The sequence below is a fragment of the Ailuropoda melanoleuca genome, chromosome 4 (genome assembly GCF_002007445.2).
Source record: "Ailuropoda melanoleuca isolate Jingjing chromosome 4, ASM200744v2, whole genome shotgun sequence".
In the NCBI taxonomy this organism is placed as follows: Eukaryota; Metazoa; Chordata; class Mammalia; order Carnivora; family Ursidae; genus Ailuropoda; species Ailuropoda melanoleuca.
The window spans coordinates 45,823,607-45,841,477 of NC_048221.1; positions in this window are offsets into that span (position 1 = coordinate 45,823,607).

Genomic DNA, 17,871 nt, shown 5'->3' on the forward strand with positions numbered 1-17,871 from the left:
TGTCTCTATTTTTATGTCTCCACATCTCTGTCTAGCTCTGTGTCTCTATGTCTCTCTGGCTCTGTCTGTCACAAGGATATGGGAGGAGGGTACATCAATATGATAGAGGCAGGAAGCTGTGCCCTCCAACCTAAGTAGACAGGGCCAGATCACAGCAAGCTTTGCTCACCTAGAGGTATAGGAGGAACAGAAGTGCCTGTTAAAGTTCCTGTTAAAGTGCTCCACATGGTAAGAAAAGGTACAGCATAGGGAACATGGTCAATGATACTGTAATAGCATTGTACAGTGACAGATGGCAGCTACACTTGGAAAGCATAGCATAATGTATGAACTTGTCAAATTACTACATTGTACACCTGAAACTATTGTAACATTGCACACCAGCTATACTCAAAAAAATCAAGAACAACAGTCCCACAAAATAGTGATTATTGATATAGTTGGATTAATACTAAAAAAAATAAAGTAGCATCATCTAGCAGAAATGTCTCCATTTGGTGTGATAAAGAATTGGGAGATACTGAAGTTTCCTGATAGGAAGATAGTAGTATTCCAGGAGGTTCGGTAGTTGGAAGAGTTGGGTTCTGGGGTGAATCAGGGTGTGATTATAGCAATTTAGGTACAAAGTAATAAGGGTGGAAGCAGAATGATGCAGTTGCAATAGTTAGTCAAGAAATACTTGAAGTAGTGGTAAACTTTGTAACTGGCAGGGTAGGGGATGTGATAGAATTGAAGGAGTGTGGGCTTCTGAATCTGATCAGAGTTGGGTTATTCATTCTGCCAGATACTAGTTGTGGGGTGTTGGGCAAGCAACTGAACAGCACTGAGCTGTGATTTATCTCTAAAATGGGGATGACAGTGCCTACCTCAAAGGACTGTTTAGTGATGGCTTGAGACATTGTGTGCAGTTGAGCAGGAAGTATTAGGCACTCGATAAGGGGTAGGTACAATTTATAGGGCTCCAAAAAGGAGGGAGAGCAGAGTTGAATTGTCTTGGAGCGTGAAGGAATAGTGTAGATGGTGAGTAGAAGCAATCTGGTTTTATGGGGACTAGCCAAATTTAAATCAGATTGTAAAGATAAGTAAATTTTCTAAAGCAAGGGAGACATCCAGCAAAGCAGACTCAGATTTTATAGCACCACTGGGCATCTGTGTGCCCCAGACCAGGTCATTTATAGTTTTTATGAGCCTAGATAGATTTGGAACACTTTGGTTTGCACTTGAATGCAAAATCCACCCCCTCCAAGAAGTGCCATGAAATACGAGTGAAGAAATCCCTGATATTGTTTATTCTACAGCGCGGATGGGGAACATGACGAATGAGAGTAATAGTTGATAACCCACATTAGATCATGATGACAACGAAATGCATTGTTGGGAACTTTCCTATAAAGAACGGATAGTACTATCAATCCATTCTCTCGGTCGGAAAGTTACTTTTTGAGAAATTATCCTTTCCACCTCTCCTTTGCCTTTTCATGGTACTGTGGTTTGATTTAATGCCTTTCTCTTGACGTCCGCTTTTGCACAAAATGCCTTTCACTTTTCTAATGCCATGCCACTCATTGATGATCATTAATTCAGAGTGCTGGGGCTTGTTGCAGTTTTTATTAGGCATGGTGATAAATTTTGTATTTGTGTAATTTTTGGTTATGTGTGTTTGTCTATGAAATTGGCATGAGCTTCACAGTGGCTTTTGGCTGCTGGCCTTGGAGAGTATATATCTAGCAGCTTTAAAATCTACTCCATCTATCTCTGACCTCCCCTTTCACATTTACTTGGAGGGTTTTGTGTGGAATTGGGATAAATGTGATCTGGGGGATAGCTGTGGTTTTTACCTGCCCTGCATTCCTTCCCTCTGCTTCTGATAAATTGTACCCTGCTTTTCTGTTGGAGACTCACTGCCAATTCCAGGTTGTTCTGGTTGTACTATCAATCTTGATCTCCCTGGGAATGACATGTCACACATTTTGGCTGGGATACTCCATTCTCTACTCACAGTGATTGGTTTACAGGTGGGCATTTTCATTCATTCCTTCAATAGTATTTTCTGAGCAACTACTATGTGTTAGTGTGATACAACAGTAAGCAAAATAGGTTCTCTGTGTTTACAGAATTTACACTGTACTTGAAGAAGACATATAATAAACCAGTAAGCAGAAATACAACAAAATGTCAGATAATGGTATTGCCTAGAAATGTAAAAAGCATGTAAGAGGATTGAGAGCAATGGGTATGGGGGTAGCATTTTTAGAAAGGGGGTTCATGGAAGACCTCCAGGATGAAATGATATTTAGTCTGAATGAAGAGAGAGGATAAACCAAAGAAAAGTATTTTGGGGCAAGGGGAACTGTAGGTGCAAAGGCCCTGGGGCTATAGCAGTATGACTAGAATAACGTGAGTGAGGGCACAGTGATGAGAATGAGGACAGAGAGGTACCTAGGGGCCAAATAATACAGAAGCTTATAGTCTATGGTGAGGACATTACTAGATTGAATTGTGAAGAAAAGGCATTGGAGGGTTTTGAAGATGGCAATGACAAAGAAGGGTTAATTAGAATCTTCCCCAAGATGTGGGATGTGGATGCTGGGAGAGAGAGAGTGCTTCTCCACCTTTAGGATAATAAGCTTTGAGGATGGTATAAATTGGCAATGGTTGCGATCCTCTTCCTGGCCACATGGAGAGAGGCGGTTCTAGGCCTGAAGTAAAGGAGCCACTACAGAAAGGGAAATAAAAAAGAAAAAGAAACCCAGAAAGCTGAGATAGGAGGACAGAGAGAAAAAGAGCTCTATCAATATAAGACCCTGGATCTAGCCATTCCCGAAGTACCTCTGCTTATGTGAACCAGTACATCCAATTTTCTGTTTAAACTGTGTTGAGTGTAATTCAAATGAGGTCATTTGCTACTTGAAGAGTACTGAGTAATAATTTTTTTGACGGTGGTCATTGATAATATCCAATTTTTATTTTTGACTATGAAAAACCCACCATTTAAAAACTGTTTTATTTATTTATTTTGAGAGAGAGAGAGGGAACACAAGCAAGGGAGCTGCAGAGGGAGAGGGAGAGCAGGCTTCCCAGCAAGCAGGGAGCCCAACTCGGGGCTTGATCCCAGGATCCCCGGGATCATGACCTGAGTGAAAACCAGATGCCCAACTGACTGAACCACCCAGCTGTCCCAAAAAGCCCACCATTTTACATTACCTTTTTTTGAATCTTGTAATAATCTGCCGAGGCAAGCAGACAGCAAATAATCTGAGGCACAGTGATAAAGAAAGAGATCGAGAGCATTGCCCCAAGTGATTGGCTCAGTGTTATATAGGTTGTAATTGGCAAAGCCAGAATTTGAAGGGTGTATGTGACTATCAAATCCATACTTTCCCCATTATTTTTTGATAGTTTAGCAGTTAGTGTGGTCCCTTTAAAATATGTCCTCAAATTGTTACTCTTGCTTTCAAGTGGTGGAGCCTAATTCTCCTCTCCTCTGAGGTGTGCTGGACTTTGTGACTTGCTTCTAATAGACGAGGATAGAAAAAGCTCAGTGAAAGAGTAAAATTCTGGAGTTGAGGTCATAAAGGTACTGCAATTTCCTTGCTCTCTGTTGGATCACTCACTCTGAGGGAAGCCCACTGCCGTGTCATCAGGACACTCAAGTGACACTCAATTCCTGTGGAGGCCCGTGGGGTGAGGATCGAGGCCTCTGGGAAACAGCCATGTGAGTGAACTGCTTTGGAGGCCAAGCCTCCACCTGTTCCAGCCTTCAGGTGACTGCAGCTCCTGCCAACGTCCTGACTGCCACCCCGCTAATACATGGTGCATTCCTGATTGTCAGAAACTAAAATAGTGAATGTTTGCTTTGAGCTGTTGTGTTTTGGGGGTAATTTTTAATGCAACAACGGATAACCAGTGCAGTTATTGCTTCAGATTTCTCCTCAGCCCTGCTGCCTTCAGTGGCAAGAGCACTTGCAAGACTCTTCAATGCATTTAAAAAAAAAAGAAAGAAAGAAAGAAAGAAAAGCTATTCCTTCTTCCTTTTGGTGACCAACTGGTGGGACTTTGTTCCTTCCCTCCCTTCCTCCCTCCCTCCCTTCCTTCCTTCCAGATTTATTTATTTGAGAGAAAGAGAGAAAATGAGTGGGAGAGGGAATCTCAAGCAGACTTCTCATTGAGAACAGAGCCTGAAGTGGGGCTCAATCTCGTGACCCTCAGATCATGACCTGAGCAGAAACGAAGAGTTGGACTAGCCGACTGCACCACCAGGCACCTGCAACTGGTGTGATTTCCAATGAAACATAATGTTAAAGATTCTGATATATATGACAGTAACTTTACATTCCATTTCAGAATTGGTCTTTGCTTCTCTTTTTTAAAGATTTTATTTATTTTTTCGACGGAGATAGAGACAGCCAGCGAGAGAGGGAACACAAGCAGGGGGAGTGGGAGAGGAAGAAGCAGGCTCATAGGCAGAGGAGCCTGATGTGGGGCCCGATCCCACAACGCCGGGATCACGCCCTGAGCCGAAGGCAGACGCTTAACCGCTGTGCCACCCAGGTGCCCCCGGTCTTTGCTTCTCTAAAGAGGAATGCTTTCACTAAGATAATGCATTTGAATGCCAACCCAGAGGACTTCACAATTCACCTCTAGTGAACCAGAACTCTGAGGAAAGGCTAATAGTTATATCTTAGGTGGAAGTATGCATGGTGGATACTGTTATTAGATTTGTAGATTACAAAAAAAAAAACCAACAAAACAACCAATCAGGTTTCAATTTCAGTAAGCATTTAACAAAAATTTAATTAATTGAAGCTTTGTAGATAATAAATGGATCTGATTAAAATATTGAGCATGAAGAAGTGGTATTATGGTATATCAAGTAATACTTTGATGAGTGATTATGCAAATGCTAAAATTTCTAATGTAGCAACCTGGGAAAATGTGTGAAAATCATACTAAATGAGTAAGCTGAGAATAAAATTGTGACCATATTAAGATTGTATTTTTTAGCTATTAAATATAAATATGGGTAAGGATAAAAAAGTAAAATTAAAGAGCTAATTTACTACAGTAGCAGAATTTTGCATGTTTGAATCTCTGTACTTTTAATATCATTTGTATACTTTGAAATTATTGTGGGTGCCTGGGTGGCTCAGTTGGTTAAGTGTCTGACTCTTGATTTTGGCTCAGGTTGTGATCTCAGGGTTGTGAGATTGAGCTGCATGTTGGGCTCTGTGCTGGGCATGGAGCCTGCTTAAGATTCTCACTCTCCTTCTCCCTTGCTCCTCCCCTATCCCACTCCCTCTCTAAAGAAAAAAAAAAGAGAGAGAGAGAGAGAGAGAGAAAAGAAAATATTGCATTGAAATTGGACTTCATTTTCTAGATGTGTACTTGTTGGTGGGACCATTGCCTGTGTTAATCTTAAAAACTATAGTTAGATTAATGCAATGTGAGTTTGGGATTCCTTGCTTAGCTACAAATTGTATGTATTTTGGGCATTTATATCCTTAGGTTAAGATCCTGAAATTTAACGATGGGATTAATGGGGCATGACTGTTTTCATCTGTGTGAAATCTATTGCTTTGGCAAAAGGATTGAGTTTATTATTTTAAGAGTTTTCTGGTCTAGAGTTTTTCAGATTTCCATTACCCTCAAGATTATGGCCACTGCCAAGAACTATGTTACTATTAATGTAATATTTTTTCTTTATATTGAGTAATATGTTCACATGTTGTTGCCCCTCGCAACCCCGGACACGATAATCCATTGTAAAAACCCAGGTGATGATCCCAGATGTGGCCCCAGAAACTTTGTCCTCACAGTACTCCAGGGAACCAATTTTTCCAAACTCTCTTCCAAAGGTAGATGTGAGACTGGACTTGACCAATCAAATGTTAGTGGTTTGAGATAAATGAGCTTTTCTGTCACCTTTAGTTCTGAGATGATTTGGTATTAAGTGCTTTATGAAATGCAAGTGGAAATCTTTCATAAAAAGTTAACTCTATCTGGTTGTTTCCAAGTGTCCCAGGTTGGCTTTATACCGTTTGTCAAGGATCTTTATATCTGCTCATTCCATTGCCTCTTGAGTCAGGATGACTGCCTCTGTGGTAAATTTTCTCATCGTGTTTTGGAATGAACATTTTGTCTGAGAGGTAGATTGGATTATTTCCCTCTGGATTCTTTGTTTTCTCCCAGTAAGAGCATGCTATATCTATCTGCACCTTTGCCACATGACTTTGGTGCCTCCCCACAATGAAAGGGAATACTTTCCCTTTGTGTTAATATTAAGCATGGCCATGTGACTGGCTTTGGTCAATAGGACTAAAAGAGAAGATGAGAGGATGTGATAGTAAGCAGAGCTTTAAATATGTGTGTGTAGTTTGGTTTGGCCTCTTTCATTAGAAGAACATGTTTCAGGTAGCTGGTTCCAGGTGAGTAAGGTGACATGTGGACCTGATCAGAATGCAGTCTACAACCTGGAGGCAAATGTGGCCAACCTCAGGAAAGTCATAGTCTACCTGCCAGACCCACGTGAGAAATAAGGGCTTATTTTTGAGCTGGTGACTTTGGGGTCTATTTATTACACAGCTACATGGCATAAAAGCTGACAAATACATTCAATAAATGCAGTTGTCTGAAAGACAACTCTGTCTCTACCACACATCAAAGGGAGAAGTAAAATAAAGATCCCTCAAAGAATTTTCAGAGGGAAATTTTCAGAGGGAAAGAGGGTAAAGAGTAAGAAATGGAAGTATGTTAACAAATAGGACGGAGATGGGATTACTTGATAAAGAGGAAACCAATAATAAGTTCTTACTGGATAAATAAATGTCTGTAAACAAAAAATGCAACTATAATGTAAGACATTTCTTATGAGTAACCCTGGGCCTGCACTTGACATATTTGAAGACTGTACCAGTGTTCTCCTTCCACATGCTTGAATAGCCCAGGGAGTATTGTCCTTGAGAGGGAGTCCCATCTACCTTTGCTGATAGGGTCAAGTGGCCAATTGCTTTTCCAATAACTTATTTGAAATGCTGTTCCCAAATACATTATTAAAAAATAGTGTTGTCCTAAAGAGGGTAGAAAACTAGAAGAAAAAAAAATGTCACTTCTATTAATAGCAAGAAGGCACTCTGTTTCCTGTTTGTAGTGGTTTTACATAGTACTCTAGTCTTGAGTTGTCTAAATTTCATTCACTCAAAGTTATGGTCTATCATATACCACCTGTACTATTATTGGACATAATTTTCCCTTTGCATTGACTCATGATTTACATTTTATTTAAGAGTAAATTTATTTTGCATTTTGGAAGAGGAAACCCAGGCCCACTGTCTATTGTAGAGGCAGCCGGCTGTCCTTCAGTATTTTGATCTGTCTGTCCATGGTATAGAATTGTTTCTGGGGTTACTACTCCATCAGGGACCACATTTCCCAGCTTCCCTTCTTTCTAGATGTGGCCCAAAGACTAAATCTCACCAATTGGGAAGAGTGGAGGTGAAGTGTCCCTGCCGGGCCCACAGTGGTATGAAGTGTGTGTACATCATATACATATTTACTCCTTTAGCCAGCTGGAAGGGAACCCCAGGAATTTTGGGGGGATGGCAGAGCCACAAATGGAAGTAGCTTGGTTCCCTAATTCACCAGGTATATGAGAAAAGGCCAATAATCAGGAATGCCTTCCACTGACTTTTCTAGAGCAAGATGGGAACTTCAATTATGCTCGGGCTCCTGCTTTTTCAAACTCAGCTGTCAGAGCAGCAGCATTACCCTTAAAACAAGAGCTACAAAAATACTTCATGAAAAAGAGAAAATTCACTTTGATCCCACCTTCTACCTCAGGTGCCACCCCTGGTAAGTGCATTGCACATTTGTGGTTGGGTGCACAGATACAATGTCACCTGAGCGCTATTTTCTTTCTTGTTCCTCGGCTCTTGCTGCTGGTCAATGGGAGTATTCTTTTTTCTTTTTTTAATGTTTGTCACCCGCTGTTGAGATGTTGCTGACCTTGAAATTCTCGGGAGGATAGCAGTCAAAGCACAAACACTCTATTATTAATAAAAGGGAGTGAGTGACAGGTCAAGTGAGACATGTTTCTCCTCAGCATGCTTTCAGAGTGGCACGTTATTTAATTGAAAGTGTCCAGCTCTGTGTGGTTCCAAAGTGCTCACTTGTTCTACTGCCAAGCTGGGGTCACTGCTTCTGACCCAACATGCTCACCCAGGGGGACCTCCAGAAGGAGCCTTCTAGACCTGCCCTGCTGTTTTTTTATGTCCCTATTGTGACTTTCAGAAAGGTACCTGAGGAGAAGGATTAGGGGCTGGGAATTTCTCTGTCTGGTGCACGAGACCTGTTAGGGTTAGTCACATCAACTGTGCAACATGAAAGTCCTTTTCAGTGTTTCTGGGCCACCTTTAACAATGCATTCAGAGGCAGGGTTCCTTCTCTCTTGTTGACCTATGCTCCTCAGGGGCTGTAATGTCCTTTTCACTAAGTTGGCCAGTGAGTAAAAGGGGATTGTGGGTGGGAGGCCTCCTCCACACTGATTTATTGATGAGCTTTTTGTAAAATGGTCCCTTGAAGGAAATGTAGGCAGGTAACCAAGATGTACTTAGACTGTCTGGTGAATCTCCCCTTCACTTCCCTGTATTGCCATGACAGGATTTCTGGTACAGCCCAAGTTCTGTGGGACCTGTTTCCAGCTGTTCTATTATTCCAGAGGCCTCTCTGACTTTTTGTTTTTATTACAAAGCTGAGGCTGATGACTTCTAGTGAACTGAGCCTTGGCTGAGACAATTATGATACAGGAAGCACTTATTTTATTAGCAATGATCAATTACTTTCTTCAGTTGAACACTGAGAGTGAATCTCTCACATGCATGCATGTAGCCCATGATTGCCCTGGGCTCATTACAACGTGCTTTCTTATACAGGTGACACCAGGCTGCAATTTTCTCTGTGTATAGAACATAGCATCAGCTTGTAGTGCTGAAGTTGGTGATTGGCGGTCGGTTAAAATAGGTTGTTGAGTGCCTGGTGGGGAGAGTCTTATGGGGGCCACTTTTCCTACAGGGTTTTATTCTATTAGAATTCTTCAGAGCTGAAAAGTCAGAGAGAACCTTAGGTGTGAGTCTATAATATGTAAGCCATTTGATGTTTGCTGAGACATCACTGTAGCCTTGCCCCCTATGACACCTTCACACCACCACCTATGTTCTGAGATATACAAAAAAAGGTGTGTTCTAAGCAAGTTCTCTGTTTGCTATCTTTGTTTCCTGACAAGTGTTTCTTCCTTAGCTTGTGCCCTTGTTGGTTACTCTTCTTGGCCGTTTAATGGTGTAGAGCATAGGTTCTAGAACCACTTGGCCAGACCAAGGCCAAAGCTCAGCTCTACTGCTTACTGCTGGGATTTGGGGCAAGGTTTTTGTTTTGTTTTGTTTTGTTTTGTTTTTTAATTTTGGGCCTCCGCCTCCCTTTTTAACTTCTTGAGATACATTTCCTTATCAGTAGAGTGGTGACTACAATGTCCAGCTTACATCGTTGTCCATGTAAAGCATGTCATATATATTGGGCAGTGACTACATGTGGCATCATATTCTTGTCTGACCCATGATAGATCTCATGGCTGAGACTCCTTTTGGTTGGAATTTCTCTCTCCTGTTTCAGGGATTCACAGTGTTCAGGGTGGTAGCTTTCTTGATTCAACCCAGAACATGGAACTTTCTCAAATGCTCTCTTATTAGGCAACTTGATGATGGTAGTAAAAAAAAAATACTGAGTAATCTTTCCCCCATTTGATTGAGATATAATTGACATGTAACATTGAATTAGTTGAAGGTGTGCAACATACTGATTTGATATATGTGTATATTGCAAAATGATCATCATAGTGTCTAGTTAACATCCATTACTTCAGGGAGTAACAATTTTTTTCTTGTGATGAGAACTTTTAGGATCTATTCTTGTAGAAACTTCGGATGTACAAAACAGTATTTACTATAGTCACCATGCTGTACATTGTATCACCAGAACTTACTTGAAACCAGAAGTTTGGGTTATCTTTCCTTAAGGCTAATTATGCAGTAGGCTCTGCACAAAGCACTTTGTGTGTGAGTTGTACAGTTTAAGATCCCTCTACAGCTCTGCGGGTTTGGTGTCCTGATTATCCATGTTACAGATGAGAAAGCTGAGGCCAGACTATTTATACCTTGTCTAATAGTCTACAAATAGGAAGTGGCTGAGCCAGTGTGCAAATCCAAGGAACCATCTTGAAAGAGTGGGTAGGACTCATAAACCAGTTCTTGGTCTTTAAAAACCATTTTGCCTTTCCATCTTCTTGGCTGTCATTGTATAGCCCGTACTGTATCAACCAGGAGTTCCAAACCATTCCAGGTGTCTGTGAACACAGGAGGGAGTCACCCTCAAACCCCCAGTCTCTCCACAGCAGAACCTAACTGCAGGCAGTGAGTGGGCACCTGGGAAACACTTGGCTGACTCCCAGACCAACATCACATAGCAGAATGGAAAAAGTGGGCTTGAGCTAAGCAGAATGGGGAAATACCAGCCATAATCCCCATTTCCATGGCTGGCGTGGAGGTCCCAGGTAGACATGATGGTTCGCATGTATTTTAAAAGTGTAAGTGGGCAGCTACCTGTGAAGAGAATGAACGTAGCCAGGGTAACTGAAGAGAGGTTGACTTTTCCCGCTCCACAAACACCATGCATCCCGATAATTCATCTTGTAATCATGGGTATGATTATAGCCAAACGCAGTCCTTCCACAGTGGTAGTCTTTCGCCTGTGTGCTCTTAGCCGGAGGAGCAGGTCAGCCTGCTGGGTCACTTCCCAGAGTAATTAGCTCTCCCGAGCAGTTCTTCCTTTTAGCCACAAATCATCCCAGTCCAAGTATAAGAAACTCTGTGGCCTGCCCAGCACCATGGCTAAATCCCTGGGAGACTTCCTTTCCATGTGAATTACCCATTTACTCTTGTGAGAAAATGCTTTAGGTGGAGGAAGGGCCTGGCAATGAACAGGGGAGAAGAGAGAGCCTGAAGCTTGAAATGCGGAGTGACAGTTAAGCCTCTGCCGGGCTTGTCAGAGGACCAATGAGTGGTGTCCTCTCCAGGGCTTGCTGGCGGTGTTAAACTCTCCCTCTGGTCCAAACAAACGCACACCCTCCCGTCTGCGTCAGGGACGGTAGGTGGTGCTGTGGTGCTAGCGGAGGCTGAAGACCGGGGGAGGAGACGTGCTACGAAAGGAGAGTGATGCCAACGCAGGGGCTTGGGGAGAGGGGCTTACAGCAGCGCAAGAATCTGCATTCTCATTCCGCGTCTTTGCTGTTCAGGCAACCATTTTCCCTTTCAGATCTGGAGTCACGTTGGAAAATCCAATTGCAGATGTTAGCTGCGTTGGCCTCTTTCAAATCTAATTGCAGCCGTCAGTGGCCTCTTGCTGACTGAATGTACTGGGTGCACGGCTAGTGGTAGAAGTTTGGCTTTTTCTTTCCCTTCTCCCTCTGTTTTTTTTTTTTTTTTTTGGTGGGGGGAGGAGCAGAGGGAAAGGGAGAGAGAGGATCTTAAGCAGGCTCCGTGCTCAGCACAGAGCCCCACGCCAGGTTTTGTCTCACAACCCTGAGATCGTGGCGTGAGCGGAAGTCAAGAGTCAGGCCTGTAATGGACTGAACCACCCAGGTCCCCCTCCCCTCTGTTTTTACTTGGATTTCTTCTTTCCCTCTTCACTACTCCCTGCTCTCTCATTTTCCTTGTGTCTTCTTCCCCTTCCTGATACCCATGTGGTTCAATTGGTTAAATATTGTATGTTGCACTATTTTCTGAGACACTTTGATGTGCCTGGCATAGCAGAGGATAAAAATAACACTCTTACTTTTATGGAATGGAAATGACTATTTCTTGAGGACGTATGAAGTATAGGAACTGAGGGAGACCCTTTGACACTCACTTTATCTCATTTAACTACTTAATTTATTCATGTATAAAACCAGTGTTTCTGGAATACTTACTATGGCTTGGCCATTGTCAACGGGGAGACTAGAGCTTTAAAAAGCCACTAACTTTGTGTAACTTCTCTCCTGCTTCAGGGTTTAACATGTGGTGGTTCAGGGGCGCTTGGGTGGGTCAGCCGTTAAGCGTCTGCCTTGGCTCAGGTCATGAGCCCAGAGTCCTGGGATCGAGCCCCGTGTCGGGCTCCCTGCTCAGTGGGAAGCCTGCTTCTTCCTCTCACACTCCCCTTGCTTGTGTTCCCTCTCTAGCTGTCTTTCTCTGTCAAATAAATAAATAAAATCTTAAAAAAAATAAAATAAAATGTGATGGTTCAGCCATGTATTTTGCGTGGCTTCCTCCAACATCCTTGCAACTCTGGAGTCAGACTGTGTGGATAGGAATCCTGACTTCACTACTTCCTAACTATGAGAGGTTGGGCAAGTGACCTAATTTCTCAGTGTTCCAATTTTTCATATGAGAAAATGAGATGATAGTTTCTACTAGATAGTATTGAAAACTAAGTGAATAATGACTATAGAAAAATAGCTGGCACATAGTGCTCGGTAAACTTTAGATTTAATTATTGTCATCCCTATTTTCAAATGAACAGTTATTATCTTTGGAAGATGTAAAATAGCAGTCTTGTCCCCTTCATAGGTCCCCAAATATGCCTCTGAGGTAAGCACCAGATGAAAAGGGAGTAGTCAGGGAAGGCTTCATGGAAGAGGCTGAATTAGAGCTACAGCCACCTCTCGGGAAATTCACAGGTGGACTTCCAAACCCAGGAGTTCACCTACACTACAGAGAATCTGATGAGACTCATATTCTTCATTCCTGTCATTTTCATATGTATGGACATTTTGCAAACAATTTCAGTGGGATCATATAATCCCCGAAGTCAGTATTTTCGGGACCATAAACCTGTTTAAGATTTGCCAATTTGAGATCATTGGCAGTTTGAACATTCTCTCCAACACCATGAAATACTATAAGAGAGTGGAGCAGGTGCTGTGAGTGCCTCACCCAGATGTCCTTGACCTCATAGGGACACCCCTCTCCCAGATGTTGTGGGTGTTGGCTTCTAATGGCTCATACCTGATTTCTTTGTTGAAGTTGTTCTTGGCTGCTGCGAGTGCTAAGCCTGGAGATGCATGACTCCCCTCCACCCAGCCTCCCCCTCATCATTCCCACATGGGGGTGTCCCTGAGCAGTGACTCACTGATGAAGCCATATCAGAGCCCAGCCACCTTGCCTTTGAGTGGCTCAAATTCTGTGATACAGTTTATGGGATCAGATTGAGATCTTTCCTGAAAGTACCTTTTTGCCGCTTTTCCCTTGCCCCACCTGACCTCCCTCACACCCCTGTAGGTTTGTCCTGACAGCACTCTTACAATAAAACACATGTACAGAATCTCCATCCGAGTCTCTAATTGAGGGGATCTGACCTAGGTTGGAGGGAGACTTGACACAGTAATACTGGGGGGGGGAGATAAAACAGGAGGTACCAGTGGTTGCAGTAGATTAGGGAGAAGGAGCAGCTCTACTGAGACCCAGCTCCTTCCTTCCTCCCCATCTCTTTTGTCTTCTTCCTTATTCCCCACTACTCCTATTGCTGTGTGATGTTCTGGTTGCTTCTAGATGTCTGGGGCAACTTTTTGGGGAGCTCATCACAAGCAAGTAGCATAAATGGTCATCTTGGAGTTCTCTTATTTCAGACAAGAGTTTTTCTCTGAAGCTGTAAAGTCTCCCTGTGGAGATGACCCTCTAATAAGGCTGCTGAACAGTGATGATTAATGTATTAGGGCTGTGGAGCCCCTACCCTGGCAAGCAGTTTCTTTTGACAGACAGAGGAAGAACTAGGCAGATAAAAGAGAAAGTGTGGAATCACATTTTGGTGTGTAATTTGGCAGCCCATAGATCATTTTAATTACTCTGAAATAATTATCTCTGGCACACAGCTGGGTTTATCTTCATGTAACTTGTGAGTCACTCTTCCACATTTGAATAAATCAAGCAGGTTGAAAGGAAGAGCTGGAGCCAAATGACATGTAAAAAAGACTCAGTGGTAAAGGTTCAGAAAATGGCAAACTTCAGACCTGAAAGAGAAGATTAACTTGGGACATGGTGTTTTTGTGTCCCTGAGACAAACACCTCTGGGTGTTGAAATTAGAAGCAGCTGAGTCTTGAGGCTGTTTTAGGAGGAATGCTGTCAGAGCGGAGGGGATGGCATGAGTGGGTGGTGGACAAGGACAGCCAACGAGGAGGAACCTATTGCATAGGGGTCAAGAACATGGGTTTGGGGTCAAATAGATTGGTATTTGAATCCATCTATTGCTTACCATTTTAGTTAATTTAGACAAAGTCATTTCATCTTTCAGTGTATAGATTTCTATTACAAAATTAGAAAACTTGGCTTTGGTGCTGTATCACTTTCCTTCAATTAGTGGCTTCTGTCAAAATTGCTGGGTTATCCTGCTTCTTCTAAGAGTTTAAGGAGAACATGGCATATGGGCCACCTCTTAGCCATTGCCATCACAGACATTGCTAAGCAACCACAAATTTTCTATAGTTGAGCCTGACTTTGGCCTCAGAATCCTCAAATAGCACTTCTAGTAGCTACCCTCAATCTATCTAAGTTGACGTTTATTGAAATAGTAACTTCCTGTTGAGAATATTCCTCTTTGATGTTCGATACGCCCATCTGTAACATGAGGAGTTGGAAGAAGATGATCACTAAAAAAGTCTGATTTGTTTTAGTATTTTAAGATAAAGAGAAATGGATCATCAGGGGTTGGTTATTTCATCTCCCAATGCTTGTTGCTTTGATGGTCTGTAGACGATCAGTAACTCAGTCCAGAAAGCTGGGGCTGAGAACTAGGCCAGGACACCAGGGCTCAGGAAGCAGTGAACACTCTCCTCTCCAACCACCCTTGGCCCCATCTGGCCTCATTATTTACTATGTCCCCAGCCTCCTACGCCAGCCCCTACATAGTCCCACATGGTCCCATTCTGAGAACTAGGTCACAGATGAAGGTCCCAATCAGATGTAGGAGCTACCTCAATTTCCAAGTCCTATTATGTTTGAAGCCTGCCTGTTTGATGACTCATTGGCTCCCCTGTCTGGCCTTGAAATCTGAAAGCTGTAACTGGTCTGAACCTGATTGGCCATCAATGAGCCTTAAAGATCTTTTTAAGTTTTAAATTACATAGCTAATATGCCTTCATGGGAGTAAAATTAGAAAATATTGATAAACCAAAGACAAAGTATGGTGTTAAAATGTAGTTGTATATTACCTGTACATACATTTTCTTGGTATATGCGTATATTTAAGGTAATATTCTGTGAACATATTTCCATGTCTATAAATATGTTCTACCCTGCTCTTTACAATGCCATTTTTCTAATTTGATTTGTTTCTTTTCTTGCACTTTCCTTCTGTTCAATTCAATTAAAGTTTTTTTGGAACATTTACTCTGGGCTGTGTTCTTAGAGTCTCTGTGAACCCACCGAGCTCAGAGCCAGGTAGGGGCAGACAGACATGAAAGGATGAATTAATTATACCTTGATAAGCTATAGTAGAGATCTTTATAAAATTTTACAGGGACACAGGTTTCTGAGGTGAGCCTAATAGGAAAAGAAATCTTTCGGGAGAGAAAGTTAGCAACCAGTATCTATAATGATATATGAGCCTGTGAATGAGCCTGGCTTGCTGAGGGTAGGGTGTGCAGAAGGGCATGGGGCAGGAAAGCGAATTAAGGATTCTACATGTTTTAGTTATGACCAGGTCCTTTGTTTTGCAGTAGGTCATGAACTAATGTTTGCTGAGTGAATCAATATTCCTAGTCCTGACATTGTCCCCATCTCTCTCTGAGCCTTGGCTTCAGCGTTCAAGTTAGTAATTTCGTGGACCCCACTGGGTCTGGTGACTCAGACTGTCTGTGTGAAAGATTATGTCTGCGTTCCTCTTATAGCCCATCAGGTCTTCCCATTAATGTTTGTGTGAGCCAGATTTCCAGTTGGTAGCTTCTGCTTCTCTTTGCCTATGAGCTTCTGTGATGGTTTGAGCACACCTGGCCTAGGGTGTCAGAGAATTATTGCCCCCTGAGAACAGCCATCAGGTGGTGATTTACTGGAGGGAGTTTATAAATATGTGGTTCTTTCACCCTTCCGGGGGACTTTGAGGTATCCCACCTCCTGGTGATAGTAATAAGCTCCAGTTATATTCAATAGTAACTTGCCCTTTGTTGACTGTTTTTGTTTCCCTATCTCATTCTCCCCTCCCCTACTGGTGTGTTACAGGATTCTGCCCCAAATAAACTACTTGCTTTCAAATCCTATCTCAAGGTCTGCTGCTTATGAAGTGACAGGTCCATGTGACTCTATGGGGGAGCCAAAGACAGCTGACTGTTCTTTCTATAATACTGTCTTAACATAATCAGAACCAAGTTCACAAACTCGAAGTGTTTCCTACCAGACTACTCTATTTCTTGACTGATGGCTCAGGATGAGCTAAACTAATATGCATCCCTAGATGGGGTGTTGCAAAAATAATCCTGTTTCCATGCATCATAAGGTAAATTGATATCATCAAAAGGCATTTGCTTGGATCTGAAGCAATAGTGAAGACTGGTGGCTTCTTACTGCATCTGTCAAGCTTCACTTAAAAAGAAAACAACAACACAACAATTCTAGAAGTAAAAATATTAGCTTGTAACTACATCTAGGCTAGCTTGGCCAAGAGGAGTATTTGATTTCCATAAAGGATGTAAATTCAAGGGAAGAAAATGGTTCCGTTAGCTAAAGAAACAAAAGAAAAGGAAAATAGAAATTTACATGTAAGGCATTAAATGTTTAAAATGTACTTTGTTTTCTGTAGAATGTATTTTGTTTCTGCAGCCCTTGGAATTTTAATATCAAGGACCTGTGTGAGGATAGGTTAAAAAGTGAAGAGTGTTTGGACCAGGAAGAACATGACCAGAATTTGAAAAATCAGTGTGACAGTGTGTTCATATAAATAATCTCATTCAGTCCTCTCTAGCACTATGAGATAAATAGCATTTTTCCTATTATCAAATGGAAAATGGAATTCAGTGAGCCTTTATTGAAGCTGGGAATTAAACCCTAGTCTGTGTCATTCTAATGCCTGTGGTATGTCCACCTCATCTCAGCAATTCCCCTAATACCTTAATAATGAGTTTTTAGATGTACATGCTTCACTGTTTGAATGTGGTACCCTTGGTGTAGAAAAGATAACAAAGTGGATGAACCAGTGTGACTTACTCCCATTTATTTAATATAGTCATATTATGAGTATGTGGGGTTTTGTGGGCTAAAGCAAAAAATCTCGATTTTCTTCCTAGTATAAAGATGAAGGGCTATTGAACTCTTTTTGGAGGGGGAGATGACCTGATCTATGGTTTTTTAAAAAAAGGGTTAATAAACTCTGTTAAGAGTTGGATAGTAAGTATTTTAGGCTTTGCAGCCCACCCTGTCTCTCTTGCAACTACTCATTTCTGCTGATGTTACCAGGAAACAGCCAGAGACAATATTTAAACAAATGTCTTTGTTCCAATAAAATTTTACTTATAAAACCAGGTGGCCAACTCAGGTTTTAAAAAGTCGCTTTGACTACTAGGTGGAGATTATAGAGGGAAAAGGAAAAGGATGGAAGCTTGAAACTAGTAAGGAAGCTATTGTAGTAATTCTGGTAAAAGAATGGTAGCTTGTGTCACGGTGGTAATATGTGAGCTAAGGAGAGAAGAATTGATTTGGGATATATTTTGGAGGGCAGTGCTGAGGGCTGGCTTAAGGATTGGAAGCAAGAGTTGAAAAAAAAAAGGATGACTGCTATATTTGGAGCTCAGACAACTTGGTGAT